Raw genomic sequence first — 22,161 nt, 5'->3', positions numbered from 1 at the left:
CTGTAATTGTGCCATACATATAGACCCCCACACATAAAAGTAGCAGAGGGAAAAACTGATTTCTAGGTCAACAACTTATGACAGAGGTACATGGGAGCAGAAGAAAGGTAGGCAGAGGAGTCCATGGATCTACGATGGCAGAGATGAGTGAGAAGACAACGGGAAGTGTGAGAACAGGTATAAAATATAATTCTGAGGCATTCAGCCACTAGAAAGGATGAGAGAAGGTAGTAACAAAAAGGAACCTGAATATCAGACAATATGTAAGGTTTTACAAAGTATAAAGGACAATGTGTGAGGACAGGAAAAGGTATGTGGATGAAGGAGAACAGCCACCACAGTGGCGGCACAGACGAAACAGGAAGGCTGGCGTCAGAACAGCAACAGGAGGGGTGCCTGGCCCCTCTAGAATCTGGTGAAAGAAGAAGAATAATGAAACACACAAAAATGATGACTGGAAGCGTCATTCAGGAATCTAAAAATCTCATACCAAGCAATACTCTATGTCTACAGCCTGGAAGAAAACATCCTTTGAAGCACTTCAGAGGAATCAATGCTGACTGAAAAACTGTGGCCTGCCTGTCATTTACTCACCCGCGCAGATCCTTCCCACTTCTTTCTCCACCATACAGTTTGTCTTCTTGCTTCAACAGAGGATCATATAACTATTGGGAAAATGAAACAGTATTACAGTGTTAATGCTGGGGCCAAAGTACCATCCTAGAACTCAGGCTGAGCCCTGGGGTCTCCTGGCCTTCTGAAGAATGAGGGTGCAATTTCCAAAGATGCACAGAACAAAGTAATGACCTTCTGCCTTAGTGACTAAAGCACACACAATCGTGTGGGCAAAGGGACTAGGGCCATTAGAATCCTAAACTTCAAAGCCATGCTCATTAAACCATTTAAAGTCTACACACATCCAGAAATGGGAGAAAGGGAGAATTAACTTTCAGAATTTTACTTACACAGGAGAGCTGTTCACACCTTGTGTGAGTGATTGCTGTTTTTCTCTAGCACCACACTCCCACTCAGGGTCCTGAGAGGATTTTAACTACAGCCCTTATTCGTGGATGAATTCAACACCCATGTCTGACTTTAACATGTTCCCATCAGAACTAAAGCACATGGGCACAATGTGTAGGAAGTTGTTCTGACAGTACTCAAGAATAAAAACTCAAACATTTTCCTGAAGTCCTATTTACCCCCTTTGCATTATACTCAGTGAAATTCTTTCTTTCTTTCTTTTTTTTTTTTTTTTGAGACAGTTTCACTCCTGTTGCCCAGGCTAGAGTGCAATTGTGCAATCTCAGCCCACTGCAACCACCGCCTCCTGGGTTCAAGCAATTCTCCTGCCTCAGCCTCCTGAGTAGCTGGGATTACGGGTATGTACCACCACACCTGGCTAATTTTGTATTTTTAGTAGAGACAGAGTTTCACCATGTTGGCCAGGCTGGTCTCGAACTCCTGACCTTAGGTGATCCACCCACCTCAGCCTCCCAAAGTGCTGGGATTACAGGTGTGAGCCACTGTGCCCAGCCAAAAAAAAATTTTTTTTTTTTTTGAGACGGAGTTTTACTCTTGTTGCCCAGGCTGGAGCACAGTGGCGCGATCTCGGCTCACTGCAACCTCCACCTCCCAGGTCCAAGCGATTCTCCTGTCTCAGCCTCCGGAGCAGCTGGGACTATAGGCATGCGCCACCATGCCCCGCTAATTTTTTATTTTCAGTAGAGACGGGGTTTCTCTGTGTTAGGCTGAACTCCCAAACTCCCGACCACAGGTGATCCACCTGCCTTGGCCTCCCAAAGGGCTGGGATTACAGGTGTGAGCCACTGCACGTGGCCCAAAAAAATTTTTTTAATCAATAGCAGACATTATTGGGATGACTGACCAAATTTGAATATGGACTTTGGATTAAATAATACTAATGTATCAATGTTAAACTTCCCGATTTTGATCACTGTACTGTAGTTATGAAAAAGAATGTTTTTGTTCTTGCAAAATGCATGCTGAAGTATTTATAGATAAAGGAAGCATGTCCACAACTGGTTTCAAATCGTTCAGGAAAAAAAAATCATACACATTTGGAGAAAGAGAGAAGGAAAAATAAAACAACCAAAATGTAAATGATTGGTGAAATTGGGTAAAGGATACATGGGACTTCTCTGTACTATTCCAACTCTTCTATAAAGTTGTAATCATATAAAAAAGCATAATCATAAAAAATTTAAGTTTCACATATATACCCCCCATCCACTATGTATGTTGAAAAAGCTTGATCACCAATTCCTAATGGGGTGTGTCAGAGATATAAGGCTTAGAGCATGATTTAAACCGAAACATACATGACAGAAACACGAGAAGGTGAGTTGGCTGGAAGCAACTTGCAGGAGGCAGATCAAGTTTGAGACTCTATACATTCAGAGTGTAGGTTTCTGAACACATGCAGGCAGAGAGATCGATTAGACAGTTGGATATACAGATCAGGAGCTCAGAATAGGGCTAGAACAGAAATGGGAACTTGCCAGTTGTCAGATTATTACTGCTGCTGAAGACACAGGGAGAAACGTTACCGTGGGCTGGACGCAGTGGCTCATGCCACTAATCCCAGCACTTTGGGAAGCTGAGGTGGGCAGGATCACTTGAGCTCAGAAGTTCAAGACCAGCCTAGGCAACATGGCAAGACCCCATCTCTGCAAAAAATCCAAATCCAAAAATTAGCAGGGTGTGGGGTGGTACATGTCTGTAGTCCCAGCTACTTGGGAGCCTGAAGCAGGAGGACTGCTTAAGCCTGGGAGGTGGACGTTGCAGTGAGCCGTGATCATGCCACTGCCCTCCAGCCTGGGTGACAAAGCAAGACCCTGTCTCAAAAAAAAAAAAAAAAAAAAAAAAAAGAATCACAAAGCAGGGGCAGGGCTTGGTGGCTCATGCCTGTAATCCCAGCACTTTGAGACACTGAGGTGGGTAGACTGCTTGAGCCCAGGAGTTCAAGACCAGCGTGCTTATCACTAAAAAAAAATACAAAAAACTAGCCAGGTGTGGTAGTATGCACCTGTAGTCCCAGCTACTTGACAGGCTGAGACAAAAGGACTGCTTGAGCCTAGGAGGTTGAGGTTGCAGTGAGTCAGAAAAAAAAAAGTAAGAATCACAAAGCAGATGAAAACTGAAACATAACAAAATGAACTTAAGACACAAAACTTTTAAGAAGGAAGCAAAGCTATAAATAGACCACAAAAGATAAACAGAGGAAATGAGTAAAGAAACAGTCACCCAAAAGAAGGGAATCGATAGAAAACAGAAGAATAGGAATAGACATCTTATTTTTGTCCCATTTGATTTTTTGTTTAAGGATGCAATAACGAAATTTTGAGGGATTGTTGTTTCCTCAATCAACAGATTTTCCCTGGTTGTTGCACCTGGGCTATTAGCAGTGTCCTCAGTCTTTCTGCTCACACTCCCACTGACCCAGGCAGCATGGGTAATCTATATTTATATAATCATAATCTGTATCTGACCACAAAAGCCAGTATCTTATCTAATGTAAAAACACTGAAAAGCAAATCATCATAATAAAAGTAATAGAAAAACACTGAAGGCATTTCTATTAGATTCTAAACAGACAAGGATGCCCACTGCCTCAATTATATAATCTAATTACAAATAACTAAGTAAGGAAAGCAGGGAATAATATTAGTATGTAGAAATCAACAGCTTCATATATACCAACAATGACTCCATTCATAGCAACATAAAACAAAACATCCAGAAATAAACTTAGTAAGAAGTGTCCAAACCTGTATGAAAAAAATTTTAAAACACCCTAGAGGACCCAAAAAGAAATGAGAATACGTATCACGTACATAAAGAGGAATATTTAATGTCATAAAAATGTCCCTATTCCCAAGTTATTTTATAAATTTAATGCAATCCCAATAAAAATAACAAACTAGTTCTACCTTTTCCCCCTCTGGAACTAGACAAGCTAATCCTAAAATTTACAAAGAAAAATAAACAAGCAAGAATAGCCAGGAAACACTGAAAAGGACGAGCAATTAAGAGACTAGCTATACCACAAAGTAAAACACAATGATAAAGCCTCAATAGTAAAAAGATAAATATTTTCCCTGGTTGTTACACCTGGCCTATAGCAGTGTCCTCAGTCTTTCTGCTCACACCCAGAAACAGACCAAATAAATGTGAGAATTTAGTATATAATCAAAGTGGCATCCTAAAAATAGTAAACATAAGACTTTTTTTTAATGTGTGTGAGATGGAGTTTGGCTCTTGTTGCCCAGGCTGGAGTGCAGTGGCACAATCTCAGCTCACTGCAACCTCCACCCTCCCAGGTTCAAGCGATTCTCCTGTCTCAGCCTCCGAATAGCTGGGATTCAGGTATGTGCCACCACACCCAGCTAATGTTTTGTATTTTTAGTAGAGATAGGGTTTCTCCATATTGGCCAGGCTGGTCTCGAACTCCTGACCTCAAGTGATCCACCCACCTTGGCCTTGCAAAGTGCTGGGACTGCAGGCGTGAGCCACCGTGCCCAGCCAGGTAAGACCTTTTAATAAATGATGTCAAAGAACGCGGTAGCCAATTGGAAAAAGGTAAAGCTGGATGCATATCTGATAGCATACACCAGGATAAAATCTAAATGGATTATAAATTAAAATAAAAACAAAATCTTAAAAAAACTATTGCTCTGACTTGGGAAGCCAAAGTAGCAGGATCACTTGGGCCCAGGAGTTTGAGACCAGCCTGGGCAACACAGGGAGATCTTATCTCTACAATTTTTTTTTTTTTAAATTAGCGAGGGTATGAAGGCTGCAGTCAGCTGTGATCACACCACTGCACCCCAGCCTGGGTGACAGATCAAGATCCAACTCTAAAACAATCAAACAACAAAAAACTGTAACTTTATAAGAATTTGAAAATATCGGTGAAACTTAAGAGTGGAAAAGACTTTCAGACTATAACCATAAAAGACTGATGAATCAGCCATGCGCGGTGGCTCACGCCTGTAATCCCAGCACTTTGGAGGGCCGAGGCGGGCGGATCACGAGGTCAGGAGATCGAGACCATCCTGGCTAACATGGTGAAACCCCGTCTCTACTAAAAATACGAAAAAATTAACCAGGCGTGGTGGCATACGCCTGTAGTCCCAGCTACTTGGGAGGCTGAGGCAGGAGAATGGCGTGAACCCGGGAGGCGGAGCTTGCAGTGAGCCGAAATCGCACCACTGCATTCCAGCCTGGGGGACAGAGAGATACTCCATCTCAAAAAGAAAAAAATGTAACTAGATTTTTTTTTTTTTTTTTTGAGACGGAGTCTCACTCTGTTGCCCAGGCTGAAGTGCAGTGGTGTGATCTCGTGCACCACAATGACTGGCTAAATGTTTTGTATTTTTAGTAGAGACGGGGTTTCACCATGTTGACCGGGCTAGTCTCAAACTCCTGACCTCAAGTGATCTACCTGCCTCAGCCTCCCAAAGTGCTGGGATTACAGGCGTGAGCCACCGCGCCCAGCCAAAAGTTTTAAAAATAAAAATAAAACCATAGCAGCATGGTGGTGCACTGCCTGTAGTCCCCGCTACTTGGGAGGCTGAGACTTGCTTGGGCCCAGGGGTTCAAGGCCAGCCTGTGCAACACAGTGAGACTTTGCCTCTAAAAAATACATAAATAAAAAGCTCTTTGGTGTGGTGCGGGGATGCCTCTGTGCTCACCAACCACAGGGGGCTCATTCTAAGCACGGCTATGTAAAAAAAGAAACTATTATTACGAAATTAAAACAAAACCTCTTAATTCTGCAAGATTAAAAAAAAAAAGAAACAACCACTGTGAACAATGTCCAAATGCAAATGAAAACTTCAAAAAAAAAAAAAAGCCACCACTCATTTCATATAGGGCTAACCTTTCTAATTTATAAACAGCTCCTCTAAGGAAAAGACACCCCATAGAAAAATGGTGAAAAGGATATGAATAGACAGTTCCTAGATTAATACATACGGGCCTTTAAACATATAAAAAAAAAATTCTCATTCATAAGAAGGGATGTAAATGAAACCTACACTGAAGTTCAGATTGTCTCTTATGCCCCTAGCGAAATACCAAATATTCGACACTACACTCATGGTGAGTTTAAGGGGAAGATGCTCTCGCACATGGCTCGTGGGAGTGTAAGTACTTACCCACTGGGCAGCGCCATTTGTATTAATAGCAGTCTAGTTTAGAGCTACTCCTGTGTCAGTATAAAATGGCGCACATAAAAAAATTATTCATTACTGCATTGTTAGCAACAGCAGAAGACTGGAAACAATCCAAATGCTCAACAACGGGATTAACTGAATCAACCATGGTGCATCCAAATAATGACATCTTATTTATACAGCAGCTGAAAAAAAAATTTCTTTTAAAGATTATGATTAAGAAGGAACACCTTGGCTGGGTGCAGTGGCTCACACTTGTAAGCCCAACACTTTGGGAAGCCAAGAGAGGAGGACTGCTTGAGCTCAGGAGTTCGAGACCAACCTGGGAAACAGTGAGACCTCGTCTCTACAAAAAGTAAAAAAGCCAGGTGTGGTGGAGTGTGCCTGTGGTCCCAGCTACAAAGGCGGCTGAGGCAGGAGGATCACTTCAGCCCAGCAGTTGGAGGCTGCAGTATGCCATGTTAACAACATTGCACACCAGCTTGGGTGACAGAGCGAGACTATTTCAAAAAAAAAAAAAAGAAAGAAAAAAGGAAGGGCTATCTCTAGGACATACTGTTATTAAAGAAAGTGAGATATAGGAGGTGCATGTGGTATGCTATCTTTTATGTAAGGTGGAGGGAAACAGGAGTGAAGAGAAATATATAATAGTGACAGAACAAAAAACAAAAACCCACTTGAAGGATAAACAAGAAGCAAACAAAAAAAACACAAGACATGTTTATATAAGACAAAGAAGAATGTGACTGGGGGAAGGGAGCAGAATGAGATATCTCTGTGAGATAGATCTTTGTTGAATCACAGAAATGCATTACTTACTTCAATAGTAATCAAATTCATTTTTTAAAAAGCAGTCCCTTGGCCAGGCACGGTGGCTCACGCCTGTAATCCCAGCACTTTGGGAGGCTGATGCGGGTGGATCACGAGGTCAGGAGATCAAGATCATCCTGGCTAACATGGTGAAACCTCGTCTCTACTAAAAATACAAAAAATTAGCCGGGCGTGGTGGCTGACACCTGTAGTCCCAGCTACTCGGGAGGCTGAGGCAGAAGAATGGCGTGAACCCGGGAGGCGGAGCTTGCAGTGAGCCGAGATTGCGCCACTGCATTCCAGCCTAGGGGACAGAGTGAGACTCCGTCTCAAAAAAAAAAAAAAAAAAAAAAGCAGTCCCTTAACCTGAAAACAACAAATGAACCCAACTGTATGTTAATTTAGTAACATAATTCCTCAGAAAAACGATTTCAAATGACTTTAGAACAGAGTTCTTTGACTACATACATCTTTAGTGAGATGCATTTTAAAAGCTGGGCTCAGTGGCTCATGCCTGAAATCCCAGCACTTTGGGAGGCCAAGGCGAGTAGGAAGTCAGGAGTTCGAGACCAGCCTGGCCAACATGGTGAAACCCTGTCTCTACTAGAAATACAAAAATTAGCTAGGCGTCGTGGCGGGCACCTGTAATCCCAGCTACTCAGGAGGCTGAGGCAGGAGAATCACTGGAACTGGGGAGGCAGATGTTGCAAGTGAGCCAAGATCACACCACTGCACTCTGCCCTGGGCAAAAGAGTAAGACAACATCTCAAAAAAAAAAAAAAAAATGCGTTTTAAGAACAAAAATAGTTACATATATTAAAGAAAGAATTTTTTTAAATGATACAGTATGTTTATAGTTACTACTAATATCAGCATTGTTACTGAAACCATTTTCTTTATATTGCAGGATAAAGCAAACAAAATAAGTACTTATAACTTGTTTCATATTTTTTACTGTAAAATACAACTAGGAGGCCGGGCGCCGTGGCTCACGCCTGTAATCCCAGCGCTTTGGGAGGCCAAGGTGGGCGGATCACCTGAGGTTAGGAGATCGAGACCATCCTGGCTAACACGGTGAAATCCCATCTCTACTAAAAATACAAAAACTTAGCTGGGCGTGGTGGCATGCACCTGTAGTCCCAGCTACTCGGGAGGCTGAAGCAGGAGAATCACTTGAACCCAGGAGGCGGAGGTTGCAGTGAGCTGAGATTGTGCCACTGCACTCCAGCCTGGGCAACAGAGCAAGACTCCGTCTCAAAAATAAAATTAAATTAAATTAAAAAAAAGAACTAGGAGCTAAGAAATTAGGTAAAAATACTATACCATTTAAAGTGAATTAGAAATACGAATATGGACTCATGATTTTTAAAAATACATTAAAAATGTATTTTTTAAATGCTCTGCAATTTAAAATGGCCTTAAAACAATGTTACCCCTGGGCAATGAGCACACCCTTGATCTTGTCTCTAATACCATTCTCCAATAAAAGGAACCAGAGCTCCTTGGAGAAATGGTCAATTCCAAGTCTGGGAGGAAGATACAAGCCTGCAGTGCAGGAAAACTTTCCAAGATCAATGATGTCAGCCAAAATGAGACAAGAATGACCTGAAGGGGTGTCCACTGACATCAAAAAGTGCAGCTGATTCTAGAACACGCTAAATATACACAACTTTAGGATGATGCTTAAGAAAGAAAAAGACGGGGGGAAAAAAGATACAATTTGATGTAACAATGAAACAAATGTAAAAGGAATGAAAAGACAAGAGAAATTAAGACTATACTTCCAGGGATCATTTCTAGTTTGTTCCCAGAAGTTTCTCTTAACGTATAGACTACTACATTTTTACACAAAACAAACAAACAACAACAACAAAAAAACCAGAAAATCATCACTTTACAATACCTGTAGAAATTTACTCATCCAGCCAAGAATTATGTATTGGTTTTAAAACCATCCACTAAATGACTGATGGAGAATGAACCAAAGTAAACATAACATTTTGGTCAAAGGGAAGTAACAATCACCAGCCATCTGGTATATCTCTCCTAATGGTATGCAATTTGAAGTATGTAAGATCACCTCTGATGTATTCTGGCCAAAAATCAATCGCAATTAGAATTTAAAAAAAAAATCATCAGAGATTCTGAATTAGAACCATGCAAAAGTAATCATAGAAATCAAAGAACAAATCTTCCAAAGGAGCGGATAATGATGACTTTCTAAAGATAAATATACCTCAAACACAGAAATCTAACTTCCAGCCTGGGCAACATAGTAAGACTCCATCTCTACAAAAAAAGGTTTAAAAATTAGCAGGTCGTGGTGGCACACACCTGTAGTCCCAACCACTGGGTGGGTGGGGCTGAGGTGGGAGGATCTCTTCAGCCCAGGTGGAGGCTGCAATGAGATGTGATCGCACCAGTGCACCCAGCCTGAGCCAGAGTGAGACCCCATCTCAAAAATCAAAAAACAAATCTAACTTCCTGATTCCAGTTAAAAAAGGAAATATCCACAGAAAATTTTAAGTGGCCAGGCGCAGTGGCTCACGCCTGTAATCCCAGCACTTTGGGAGGCCGAGATGGGCGGATCACGAGGTCAGGAGATGGAGACCATCCTGGCTAACACGGTAAAATCCCGTCTCTACTAAAAATACAAAAAATTAGCCGGACGTGGTGGTGGGCGCCCGTAGTCCCAGCTACTTGGGAGGCTAAGGCTGGAGAACGGCGTGAACCTGGGAGGTGAAGCTTGCAGCGAGCCAAGATAGCGCCACTGCACTCCAGCCTGGGCAACAAACCGAGACTCTGTCCCGCCCCCCGCCCCCCCCAAAAAAGAAAATTTTAAGTAAAAAAATTAAAATACAGAAATATTAGGCCGGGCGCAGTGGCTCACGCCTGTAATGCCAGGACTTTGGGAGGCTGAGGCAGGTGGATCACGAGGTCAGGAGATCCAGACCATCCTGGCTAACGCGGTGAAACCCCGTCTCTACTAAAAATACAAAAACAAAATTAGCCAGGCGTGGTGGCTGGCACCTGTAGTCCCAGCTACTCAGGAGGCTGAGGCGGGAGAATGGCATGAACCAGGGAGGCAGAGCCTGCAGTGAGCCGAGATCAGGCCACTGCACTGCAGCCTGGGCGACAGAGTGAGACTCCATCAAAAAAAAAAAAAAAGAAATATTAATAACAAAAGTGCATCTACATATCTTATTCTTTCAGAAATTCCTACCAGACACAGGACTATAATATTTTCTGAGGAAGCATTTTTTTTGCAGCTAGTAATAAAAAGTACTAGTATTTAACATTAATCAAGTACTTACTACACACTGGGGACTATTCTTAGAACTTTACACGTATTAACTTCTGGAGCTACACAACCACCCTTTGAATCAAATATTGCTATTATTTCTATACTATGAAATGAGCAACTGAGGACCAAGGTTTAAGTACCTACCTGAGGTCCCCAAGGTAAAAAGTGGCAGAGGAAGGAGTTAACACAGGAAGTCTGGCTCCTTGGCCTATGTCTTCCTTTAATAAAAAAAAAAAAAAATTAGCTCATGCCTGTAATCCCAGTACTTTGGGAGGCTGAGGCAGGCAGATCACATGAGGTCAGGAGTTCGAGACCAGCCTGGTCACCATGGTGAAACCCCATCTCTACTAAAAATACAAAGCCTTTGCCCTGTCTATTCCAGTACCCCCACCCCAACAGCCAGTTTTATTATTTCGTATGTATCTTTTGAATTTTTTTTTTTTTTTGAGATGGAGTTTCACTCTCGTTGCCCAGGTTGGAGTGCAATGGCGCAATCTCTGTTCACTGCAACCTCCGCCTCCCGGGTTCAAGCAATTATCTTGCCTCAGCCTCCCGAGTAGCTGGGATTAACAGGCATGTGCCGCCACGCCTGGCTAATTTTGTATTTTTAGTAGAGACAGGGTTTCTCCATGTTGCTCACGCTGGTCTCAAACTCCTGACCTCAGGTGATCCGCCTGCGTTGGCCTCCCAAAGTGCTGGGATTATAAATACATATTCTTATTACCCCTTATTTCAAATGCATCGTGTATCATACTCTACATTCTGCACCTTGCTTTCTCTCAGTTAACAATACATTTTGAAGTTATTTCTGTCTCAGTATATAAAGAGCTTCCTCCTCATTCTTTTGTACAGCTATGTATTATTTTGTTGTATCGATGTACACCAATCTCCCACTGATGGGCATGAACTGTTTTTCCTTTCTTTCTTCTCTCTCTCTCCTTTCTTTCTTTCTTAAGACAGGGTCAGCCAGGCACCGTGGTTCATGCCTGTAATCCTAGCACTTTGGGAAGCCGAGGCGGGCCGATCACTTGAGGTCAAGAGTTCAAGACCAGCCTGGCCAACATGGTAAAACCCTGTCTCTACTAAAAATACAAAAAAAAGTAGCCGGGTGTGGTGGCAGGCAACTCTAATCCCAGCTACTCGGGAGGCTGAGCCAAGAGAATCGCTTGAACCTGGGGGGCAGAGGTTGCAGGGAGCAGAGATTGGGCCACTGCACTCTAGACTGGGCAAGAGAGAGACTCCATCTCAAAAAAAAAAAAAAAAAAAAAAGACAGGGTCTGGCTGTCCACCAAGCTGGAATGCTGTCGCCAGGATCTCTGCTCACTGCAGCCTTGACCTCCTTGGCTCAAGTGATCCTCCCACCTCAGCCTCCCAAGCAGCTAGGACTACGGGAGATCTCACTATGTCGCCCAAGCTGGTCTCTAACTCCTGGACTCTAGCCATCCTCCTGCCTTGGCCACCTGAAGTGCTGGGATTACAGGTGTGAGCCACCAAGCCCGGCCTGAGGCTTTATATTTTAAAATGTGTTGGGTCCCCACCTCCCCACACCTCAACGCCTTTTCTTTCTCAGTCTGTACTGGCTCTTGCAGCTTGTCTCTTTCCATAGTAAGTCTAGGATCAGTTCCCCTAGTTCCAAAAGAGAAAAGCCTGTCCATACTTTTATTAGGATCACATTATTACTATTATTGAGACGGAATCTCGCTCTTGTCCAGGCTGGAGTGCAGTGGCGAGATCTGGGCTCACTGCAACCTCCGCCTCCCAGGTTCAAGCGATTCTCCTGCCTCAGCCTCCGCGGTAGCTCAGATTACAGGCGCCCGCCACCACGCCCGGCTAATTTTTGTATTTTTTTATTTTATTTTTTTTTAGTAGAGACAGGGTTTCACCATGTTGGCCAGGCTCCTCTCGAACTCCTGATCTCAGGTAATCCGCCCATCTCGGCCTCCCAAAGTGCTAGGATTACAGGCATGAGCCACCGCACCCGGCCATGATCACAGTAAATTAATACATTCACTTAAGTTTGCGCACACTTCTTAATGTCACATGGTATATTTATTTGTTCACATTTGTTATGCCCCTTAGTAGTATTTTAAAGTTCTTTCCTAATAGTTCTGAACCTTTAAGTTTCTTCCACAATACTTTATCTTTTTACTGCTATTGTAAATATTAGTTTTCTTCAACTATGTATTCTAACTGATATTTGTAAATTAGAAGGCTATTTATTTATAGATATTAACTTGGTACCCAATTACTTTATTTAACTTTTTGTAATTTAAAACTATGTCAATGACGACAGCGGGGGCGGGGTGATTTCCTTAGAAAACGCATCTTTGGAGACGTCAGTAGCATTCTCCATTACTTCACAAAATCCATACAACCTGAGAACGCCTCGACTCATTAAGGAATTAAGACACCTAGGATTTAGTCCAGACTCATAGATAAACACTGCAACAATTAAGCTTTCTTCAAAAAATGAGGATAACTGTGCCTAACCTAAAACCTTTGACTCCCTCATCCTGGGCGCCGTTATATGGGATTGCTTCTCAAAGCGTACAATGCTGTTTAGTCTAGGGCTTTGCTTAACAGCCCTATTTAAGTACCCCAAAGATGGGGATTTGAATAGTCTGAAGTAGGCACCCCGAAACTAAAGTTCCTTCGAAACACTCTCGTTTAATAAAAAAAAAAAAAAAAAAAAGTCACGGTGATTTGCATGCCACTCCAATTAAAAAGAAATGCTTTTATATAAAAACTCGTTTTAAAATTATTCACCACTTAGCTTTTCCACCCCTTCAATTTTCAAGTAAAAAAGACGCTCCAGGAAGATGGCACCGTTATAATTATCAGCACTTTCGACAAGGGAAGTGCAGCTCAAACGTTATACCTCAATGCTGGTCTCCTACTTCTCCCTCTTAGGCACAATCACACACAATCCCGCACCCAGTTTCACATTCACTCAACAATCCCAAACATCAGGTCAAACTTTGAGGACAAACTCGGTCACACTCGCTCAAACCCGACTCAGAGGCCCCCACCTCCGCCCCGCACGTAGGCCAGAAGCTCTTAGACCCACTCCCTGCCCTCGCGCCGCGCCCCTAAAGATCAGGAATCCTCCCCTTTAACCTCCCCGGTCCGACCGACCCGAGACGCCCAGATCCCACCTCCTACTTTCGCGCCACGTGGACCCAGGGGCCGTACTGACCCGCGGACAAAGACCAAAATGTCCACTCGGTGCGCTGCGCTTGCGCACTCGGAGAGCGAGGAAGCACTCCCAGAAGTCTCCGCGACGCGGCCCGCCTCGGTCACCGCGGCCAGGCCCAGGCTGGTACTGAATTATCTTCTATTACCAGCAACGTCGCTTCTCAGGCCTTGGACTACATTTCCCTTGAGGCTTTACTGGTCGACTCTCTGTCTCCTCCCCTCCCCCCGCGAACTTGGCCGCCTCCTTCTGTGACGATGGAGCTCTTGAGGTAAGTAGTCCTTTAGCGTCAGATGACTTCAAGCTTGCTGGAGGGTCTGGAGTGGCGACGCCCTCTCCGAAGACTCGTGGGCGCAAAAATGTCAAAACGAGCCAGGCCCCGACTCAGAGATAAGAGAACGCCATTTTGTCCGTGGCCGATCTAGCTCTGGACTACAATTCCCAGAGCCCACAGCGGCCTGACGTTATGTCGTTCTTGACGTCGTGGCGAGCTAGTTAGCTCCGCAAGGACCCGGACGCGACCAGGGGAGGCAGAAGGTGAGGGGTCTGGGAGTCCTGGGCGGGGCCGGGGCGTGTCCGGAGCCTCGAATCTGTGCGCGCAGGCGGGAGCTGGCTGCGGATGCGCCGTTCTGAATGTGTCTTTGTGGCTGTGTGGCTGGGTGTGGGTGTCTGCAACTGTGCACGTGTAACCGCCTGTCTCCAGGGTGTCTGTCTGGTGGTTTTTGTGTAACCATGTGTGATAGAGAGTATCGGGGTGCAGGGTCCTTGTGACCGGGGGTGATACTGCGTGTGTCCCCGTTGTATATGTGGCCTGTTCGCCCTGTTCCTGGGGTGTGAGTACAGTTGTGACTGTGTGACCACTGCGGGTGTGCGGTTGTGATTCATGTCTCCAAGGTGTGTGCGTGGTTTTGGTTGTGTGACACTGTGGCCGTGTGCAATTGCCTGTGACTGTGTGGTGACGCCGCTTGTGTATTCCTGTATCCCTTGGTGTGTGTGTTTGTGTGTATGTGTGTGGTGCTGTGTATGCGGGAGTGGGGTGCCACTGCTTGTGTGGGTTGCTTGTGTGAGTGTGACTGTGTGTATGTCCACAGTGAAAATTAAGTTGTGACTGGGTGCCGTAAAGTACCAGTGATGTCGTGTGTCCCCTGAGTGGGTGTGTGACTGTGACTATATGAGGCATTTGTGGGTGTTGGTGTGTGGGGCTTGTGACTATACGGGAGTAACTGTATCACAGTGGAGAGTAGATTGTGTGACTGGGTGTGTCTTAGCGGGTGTGTGATTGTGACTGGAAAGATATTGTGACTGGAAAGGTATAGAGGTGTCTGTGATTGTGTCCTGTGTCTCAGGAGTGGATGTAGGGCCGGGTGTGGTGGCTCACATCAGTCCTTTGGGAGGCTGAGGTGGGAGGATCACTTGAGCCCAGGAGTTCGAGACCAGCCTGGCCTGTACAAAAAAAAAAAAAAAAATTAATGGCTGGCGCGGTGGCTCACCCCTGTAATCCCAGAACTTTGGGAGGCCGAGGCGGGTGGATCACCTGAGGTCAGGAGTTCTAGACCAGCCTGGCCAACACGATAAAACCCTGTCTCTACTAAAAATACAAAAATTAGCTGGGCGTGGTGGCAGGTGCCTGTAATCCCCGCTGCTCAGGGGGCTGAGGCAGGAGAATCGCTTGAACCCAGGAGGCAGAGGTTGCAGTGAGCCGAGATCGCGCCATCGCACTCCACCCTGGGGGACAAGAGCGAGACTTCGTCTCAAAAACAAACAAACAAAAAATTAAAAATTATCTGAGTGTGGTGGCCCACACCTGTGGTCCCAGCTACCCGGGAAGCTGAGGTGGGAGGATCTCGAGCTTGAGAGGTCAAGGCTGCAGTGAGCCGTGTTTGAACCACTGCATTCCAGCCTAGGTGACAGAGCGAGACCCTGTCTCAAAAAAATAAAAGAGTGGATGCGTGGTTATGTTTGTGTGACACTGACTGTATGTGGAGCACCAAGTGTGCCAGTGACTCTAGTGCTTGACCCATGCAGAACCTTTGAAGTTAGGACAGATTCTGGCCCTGGACAGTAGTGACCTCAGCCTTTCTGAGTGACACTGGATTTAGGCAGATGTCTGGTGTTCTGTGACCACACTTCCCTATATGGTAGGTAAGGGGGATGGTGGTTCAAAAATGACCTGGTTGTTCATGATTCCTTGCTCTTAACCCTTCTCCAAGAAAGGTGCCAAGTTCAAGTACATCAGGTTTTATTCTTATTTCCCTGAAATCCTTCTTGTTTTTCAGGACATGCTTTTCCTTCCTTCTTCTGAAACTTCAGAACCACCCCACTACCACCCTCACCCCTACCAAAGTAACCTGGTCTCCAGTATTTGCCATAGGAGTAATTTACTGCGTGCCTTGGAGATGGACTGAAAGGCCTATATCCTCCCTGCTCCCTGCATACCTAATGTTCTTTTAAATTTTTTTCTTTACTTTTCATTTTGAATTTAAGACTTTAAAATGTAGCAACAATAGAATTCCCATTTACTCTTTTTTTTTTTTTTGAGACGGAGTCCTGCTCTGTCACCCACGCTGGAGTGCAGTGCTGTGATCTCAGCTCACTGCAACCTCCACCTCGCGGGCTCAAGCGATTCTCCTGCGTCAGCCTCCTGAGAAGCTGAGATTACAGACAAATGCCATCGTGCCCAGCTGATTTTTTGTAATTTTAGTAGAGACGGGGGGAGGGGGGTTTCACCATGTTGGCCAGACTGGTCTCGAACTCCTGGCGTCAAGTGATCCTCCTCCCTCAGCATCCCAAAGTGCTGGGTTAGAGATGTGAACCACCATGTCTGGTCTCCATTTTCCTTTTTGTAACTCCTTTGACACGCCTAGCCAATTTTTTGTATTTTTAGTAGAGACAGGGTTTCACCATGTTGGCCATTTGTTTTGTAGAGTCTGCAGTGTAGAATGTTCCTTTCTTTGGAATTGTCTGATATTTCCTGTTGATTAAATTCAGATTCTGCCTTTGGGGCAAGAATACTCCGAAAGCGATGTACCCTTCTCAGCGCATCATGCCAGGGACCCACGAGGTCAATTCGTTACACTATGAGTGGTATTAATTTTAACCGCTTGGTTAAGACGGTGATTGCCAGATTTCTCTGCTGCAAAGTCACTGTTTTTCCCATTATAATTGATACATGTCTTGTGAAGAAATACTTTAAGCCTATGTGAATATCCCGTTTCTTATCCTCCTTTCATCTATTAGTCTTATCCGTTGATGACGCTTGCCTGAAAAAGTTGTTACCAGCTATTTGTCAAATGGTGGGGTTTTGGGGTTTGTTTCCATCATCACTTCTATGTTTATTTTTTTCTTCTTCTTTTTTTTTTTTTGGTTTTTTTTGAGACAGAGTCTTGCTCTGTCACCCAGGCTGGAGTGCAGTGGTGCGAGCTCGGCTCACTTCAAGCTCCGCCTCCCTGGTTCATGTGATTCTCCTGCCTCAGCCTCCCGAGTAGTTGGGACTACAGGTGCCCACCACCGCGCCCGGCTAATTTTTTGTATTTTTAGTAGAGATGGGGTTTCACCGTGTTAGCCAGGATGGTCTCGATCTCCTAACCTCGTGATCCACCCACCTTGGCCTCCCGAAGTACTGGGCTTACAGGCGTGAGCCACCGCGCCCGGCCACTTCTATGTTTATTAATTAGAATTGTGTGTGTGTGTGTGTGTGTGTGTGTGAGTTGGAGTTTGGCTCTTGTTGCCCAGGCTGGGAATGCAGTGACATGATCTCAGCTCACTGCAGCCTCTGCCTCCTGGATTCAAGCGATTCTCCTGCCTCAGCCTCCCAAGTTTCTGGGATTACAGGCACACACCACCACGCCCGGCTAATAATTGTATTTTTAGTAGAGATGGGATTTCACCATGTTGGACAGGCTGGTCTCGAACTCCTGATCTCAGGTGATCTGCCCACCTTGGCCTCCCAAAATGCTGGGATTATAGGCGTGAGCCACCTCGCCTGGCCTTATTAATTAGAATCTTACTGTTAGAAAGATATTTTTCTTCTTTCCCATTTATTTATTTACTGAATTATTTCTATAAGTATAGACTGGAATTTCTTCTATAGGTTATAATCTCTTTTATTCTATAGGTTATATATTCATTGCTATCATTTTTTTTTTTTTTTTTTTGCTCAAATTATCACACATTTGGCCACTGGGAGCCCCTTCAAGTCGATTCCTGTGTCCTTTCAATGTGGCCTCTTTATTTACTATTTTTATTATTTATTTTCTGGCACCGCAAGGTGTTCCACGTTGATGTGGTACTTTCCCTGCCCCAGTCCTGGAATCTACAAATTTCCCGGGGACCATTGGTTCCTTTTATTCGAAAATGATTTTTTTCAGCCAGGTGTGGTGGCGAGTACCTGTAGTCCCAGCTACTCGGGAGGTTGAGGCGGGAGGATTGCTTGAGCCCGGGAGGCGGAGGTTGCAGCGAGCCAAGATTACACCACTGCATTCCAGCCTGGGTGATGAAACAAGAGCCTGTCTCAGGAAAAAAAAAAAAAATGATTTTTTGAAACCAAGGTTAGATATCTTCATTGCTTCTGAGATGTCATTGTTTCTAGGTCCTCTCAGCTATGAAATATGTTTATATGTATGTATATACAAATAATTCATGAGTTCATATAGTATCTCCAATTTCAGTGCAACACTACAGGGTTCATTCTAGCCTTCTCTCCATTTCCAGATTTTTCTTTCTTTTTTTTTTTTTTTTGAGACAGAATTTTACTTGCCCAGGCTGGAGTGCAATGGTGCCATCTCGGCTCACTGCAACCTCCACCTCCCGGGTTCAAGCAATTCTCCTGCCTCAGCCTCCTGAGTAGCTGGGATTACAGGCACCCACCACCTCGCCCAGCTAATTTTTTTTGTATTTTTAGTAAAGATGGGTTTTCGTCATGATAGTCAAGCTGGTCTCAAACTCCTGACCTCAGGTGATCCTCCTGCCTCCGCCTCCCAAAGTGCTGTGATTATGGGCATAAGCCACCACACCTGGCCTCCATTTCCTTTTTTTTAAATATAATTTTAAGATTTTTTGTAGAGACAAGGGCCTCACTATTTGCCCAGGCTGGTCTTGAGCTCTTGGCCTCAGGTGATTCTCCTTCCTCGGCATCCCAAAGTTCTGGGATTATAGATGTGAACCACCATGTCTTGCCTCCATTTCCCTTTTTGTAACTCCTTTCTTTGACATTGAAAAATGTGGCTCACATTAACCATAATATAATTTATTTATTAACCATTATATATATTAATATATATAAATATATTTGCTCAGTCCTGTGTAAAAAGTAATTTAAGAATTGCTGACTTCCATGTACCATACAGTTCTTTTTGTCTTTAGTCTTACAGTATATAGTGAAAATACAGTTTTCTAAAACTACTTTCTTCCCTAAACCCTTTGTATTCATAATATTTATGTGTAATATAGATTGTTCATTTATTACTGTTTGTATTTTATTTTGGGTTCCGCTCACATCCTGGTTGAATTTAATGATTTTTCTGAGTATGTGAAACAATCACATTGTTCTAAAAGTCAGAATCAGACAAAAGGATTTACTGAGTCACTCCTCCATCATTTCTTCTCTCCCAATCCCATTGCCCATTGTTTTTTGTTTGTTTGTTTTTTGTTTTTTGTTTTTGTTTTTGTTTTGAGACGGAGTCCCACTCTGTCACCCAGGCTAGAGTGCAATGGCGCAATCTCGGCTCACAGCAACCTCCACCTCTCGGGTTCAAGCAATTTTCCCACGTCAGCCTCCCGAGTAGCTGGGATTACAGGCATCCACCATCATGCCCAGCTAATTTTTGTGTTTTTGTAGAAATGGGCTTTCACTAAGTTGCCGACCGCCTTGGCCTCCCAAAGTGCTGGGATTGTAGGTGTGAGCCACTGCGCCCGGCCCCGGTTCTTTGTTCTTTCTACCCAGTTCCCACTTACCTATTTCAGTAACCAATAATGTTACTTTCTTGGTTTTATGGTTAAATAAACATAACAAAGAATTTACCATTTTAGGGTAAATTACAGGCGTAAGTGATTACGCCTGTAATCCCAGCACTTTGGGAGGTCGAGGTGGGAAAATTGTTTGAGCCCAGGAGTTTGAGACCAGCCTGGGCAATATGACGAAACCCCATCTCTACAAAAAATTAAAAACTAGCCAGACGCGGTGATGCACACCTGTAGTCCCAGCTATTTGGGAGGCTAAGGTAGGAGAATCTCTTGAGTCTGGGAGGTCAAGGTTGCAATGAGCTGTGATCATGCCACTGCACTCCAGCCTGAGTGACAGAATTAGACCCTACCTCAAAAAAATAAATAATAAAAACATTGGGAAAAAGGCTTTTGTTAGAGTTTTTACTCAGAGTGGTTGCTTTTTCAGGAAGAGATTACTAAGGTTAAGATGGAGATTCCTGTACCTGTCTAGCTCCCATAACTTGGCCAACTTCTCTCAGCCCCTGAGCCCAGGCCCTTGTGATGTGGGATCCCAGGCCCTAAAGAATGTCTGTGAATTGCAGAGACAGGGAACATTTAGGCACGTAGCTTCAAGTTTTACTAGGTGGTGTAGAGATGGCTCAACTTTCCAGAAGGATTTGTACAAAGTTTTGATGTTGGAGCTCTAAAACAGCATGGTTTTGCTGGGTCAGAATCAACTTGTAGGCTGGGCACAGTGGCTCACACCTGCAATCCCAGCATTTTAGGAGGCTGAAGTGGGAGGATCACTTAAGGCCAGGAGTTCAAGACCAGACTGGGCAACATATTGAGACCCTGTCTTTACAAAAAATTTTAAAATTAGCCAGGTGTAGTGGCGTGCCTGTGGTCTCAGCTACTTGGGAGGCTGAAGTGGGAGAATCACCTTAGCCCAGGAGGCTGAAGCTGTGATTGCGCCACTGCCCTCCAGCCTGGGTGAGAGTGAGATCCTGTCCCTGCCCTGCCAAAAAAAAAAAAAAAAAAAAAAAAAAAATTGTCCTGTAACTCATAATTCACATTTTGTTTCACATTATGGGTTTGTGAAAAATCCCTTTGAGACATATAGAGCTGGAATTGGACAGCTCTGCTCTTATTTCTGAAGCTTCCTCTTTTTAAAAATTGCTCTTTCTCATAATGACCAAGCATCTGAGTCTGAATTTTTATCTAGTCAAAGTATAGCCTAATTTGTATACTGGTTAGGACAGGCTAAGTTATGCTGTGGTGGCAAACAACCCCTGAATCTCAGTGGCTTACAGAGTCACATTTTATTTCTGCTCATGTACATGTCCAGTGTGGATCAGCAGAGACAGGGTTCCACACCAAAGAAGGCCCTCCACCCTTAGCTGCATCATTTGAAAAACAGATGGTCACCACATGCATGAAGAGAAAAATTGGAGAATTGTGCAGTCTTTCTGGTGTCTGTCTCTAAATGAAGTGACAGTCATCACCTCAGCTGAGATTTCGTTGGCTAGAGCAGTGCATGGCCCTACGTAAGTGCAAGGGGCTGGAAAATGTCATTTTCTGTGTGCCCCAAACTGGATAATGGTGAAACATTAGTCATGTCTTCCACACTGGCTAAGACCCATTTCTTTTTCTTTTCTTTTCTTTTTGTTGTTGTTTGTTTGTTTTGTTTTTTTGAGGCGGAGTCTCACGCCAGGCTGGAGTGCAGTGGCCTGATCTCAGCTCACTGCAACCCCTGCCTCCCGGGTTCAAGTGATTCTCCTGCCTCAGCCTCTCGGGTAGCTGGGACTACAGGCATGCGCCACTGCACCTGGCTAATTTTTGTATTTTTAGTAGAAACCGGGTTTCACCGTGTTGGCCAGGATGGTCTCAATCTCTTGATCTCGTGATCCGCCCACTTTGGCCTCCCATAGTGCTGGGATTACAGGCGTGAGCCACTGCTCCCGGCCGACCCATTTCTTTTTCTATACATAGGAAGTTGCTTCTGTAAATTAGATGTGATTTCTTTTTGGAGCAAGGAGGACATCCCTGGACTGTGGAAAGAGGGTTGACAAGGAGCGTGTGCACAAGTGAGCGAGGGGACTGAGGAAGCTGGAAGCCTTTCCTATGAAAGGTCACCTCCTCTGCGTGAGCCAGGACATGCCCCCAAAGGCTTTAGCACAGAGAAAATCAAGCTCCCCTTCAGTATGCAGGTTCCCAAAGGCACCTCACTGCCATTCATGAATCACTCCATTCATAGCTCCTTTTATAACCCACCCCCCTGTTGAGGAGGATTAATTGTATTACTTATCGTTATAGAATATATGCTTGTCGGGTACAGTGGCTCACACTTGTAATCCTGACACTTTGGGAGGCAGAGGCGGGTGGATCACTTGAGTCCAGGAGTTCGAGACCAGCCTGGCCAATATGGTGAAACCCCATCTCTACTAAAACTACAAAAATTAGTCAGGCATGGTGGTGCGCACCTATAATCCCAGCTACTCTGGAGGCTGAGGCAGGAGAATTGCTTGAACCTGGGAGGTGGATGTTGCAGTGAACCGAGATCACACCACTGCACTCCACCAAAGTGAGACCCGGTCTCAAACACACGCACACACACGTGTACGCATGCACTTTCGGGAAAAACTTGAAAATACAGAAAAAAACAAAGATCCCCCATAACTATATAACCTAGAGACAAATATAAAATTTAATAGAAAATCCTTTTTAGTCTATGT

The 22,161-nt window shown here is 44.4% G+C and overlaps 1 protein-coding gene across 6 annotated transcripts in view; it reads left to right on the top strand.

Annotated features, from left to right (window-relative positions):
- ZNF565 (zinc finger protein 565) overlaps nt 1-22,161 on the top strand; it is a 70,172-nt gene that overhangs the window by 18,910 nt on the left and 29,101 nt on the right. Inside the window, exon 1 of one of the 6 annotated variants that reach the window (XM_016934054.3) lies at nt 13,597-13,778. The exons of 2 other annotated variants lie outside the window; for them this stretch is intronic. The gene's annotated coding sequence lies outside the window, so the exon portion shown is untranslated. 6 annotated transcript variants of the gene reach the window in all.

Source organism: Pan troglodytes, chromosome 20 (genome assembly GCF_028858775.2).
Source record: "Pan troglodytes isolate AG18354 chromosome 20, NHGRI_mPanTro3-v2.0_pri, whole genome shotgun sequence".
NCBI classification, from domain to species: domain Eukaryota; kingdom Metazoa; phylum Chordata; class Mammalia; order Primates; family Hominidae; genus Pan; species Pan troglodytes.
This window is presented reverse-complemented; position numbering and strand designations above follow the sequence as displayed.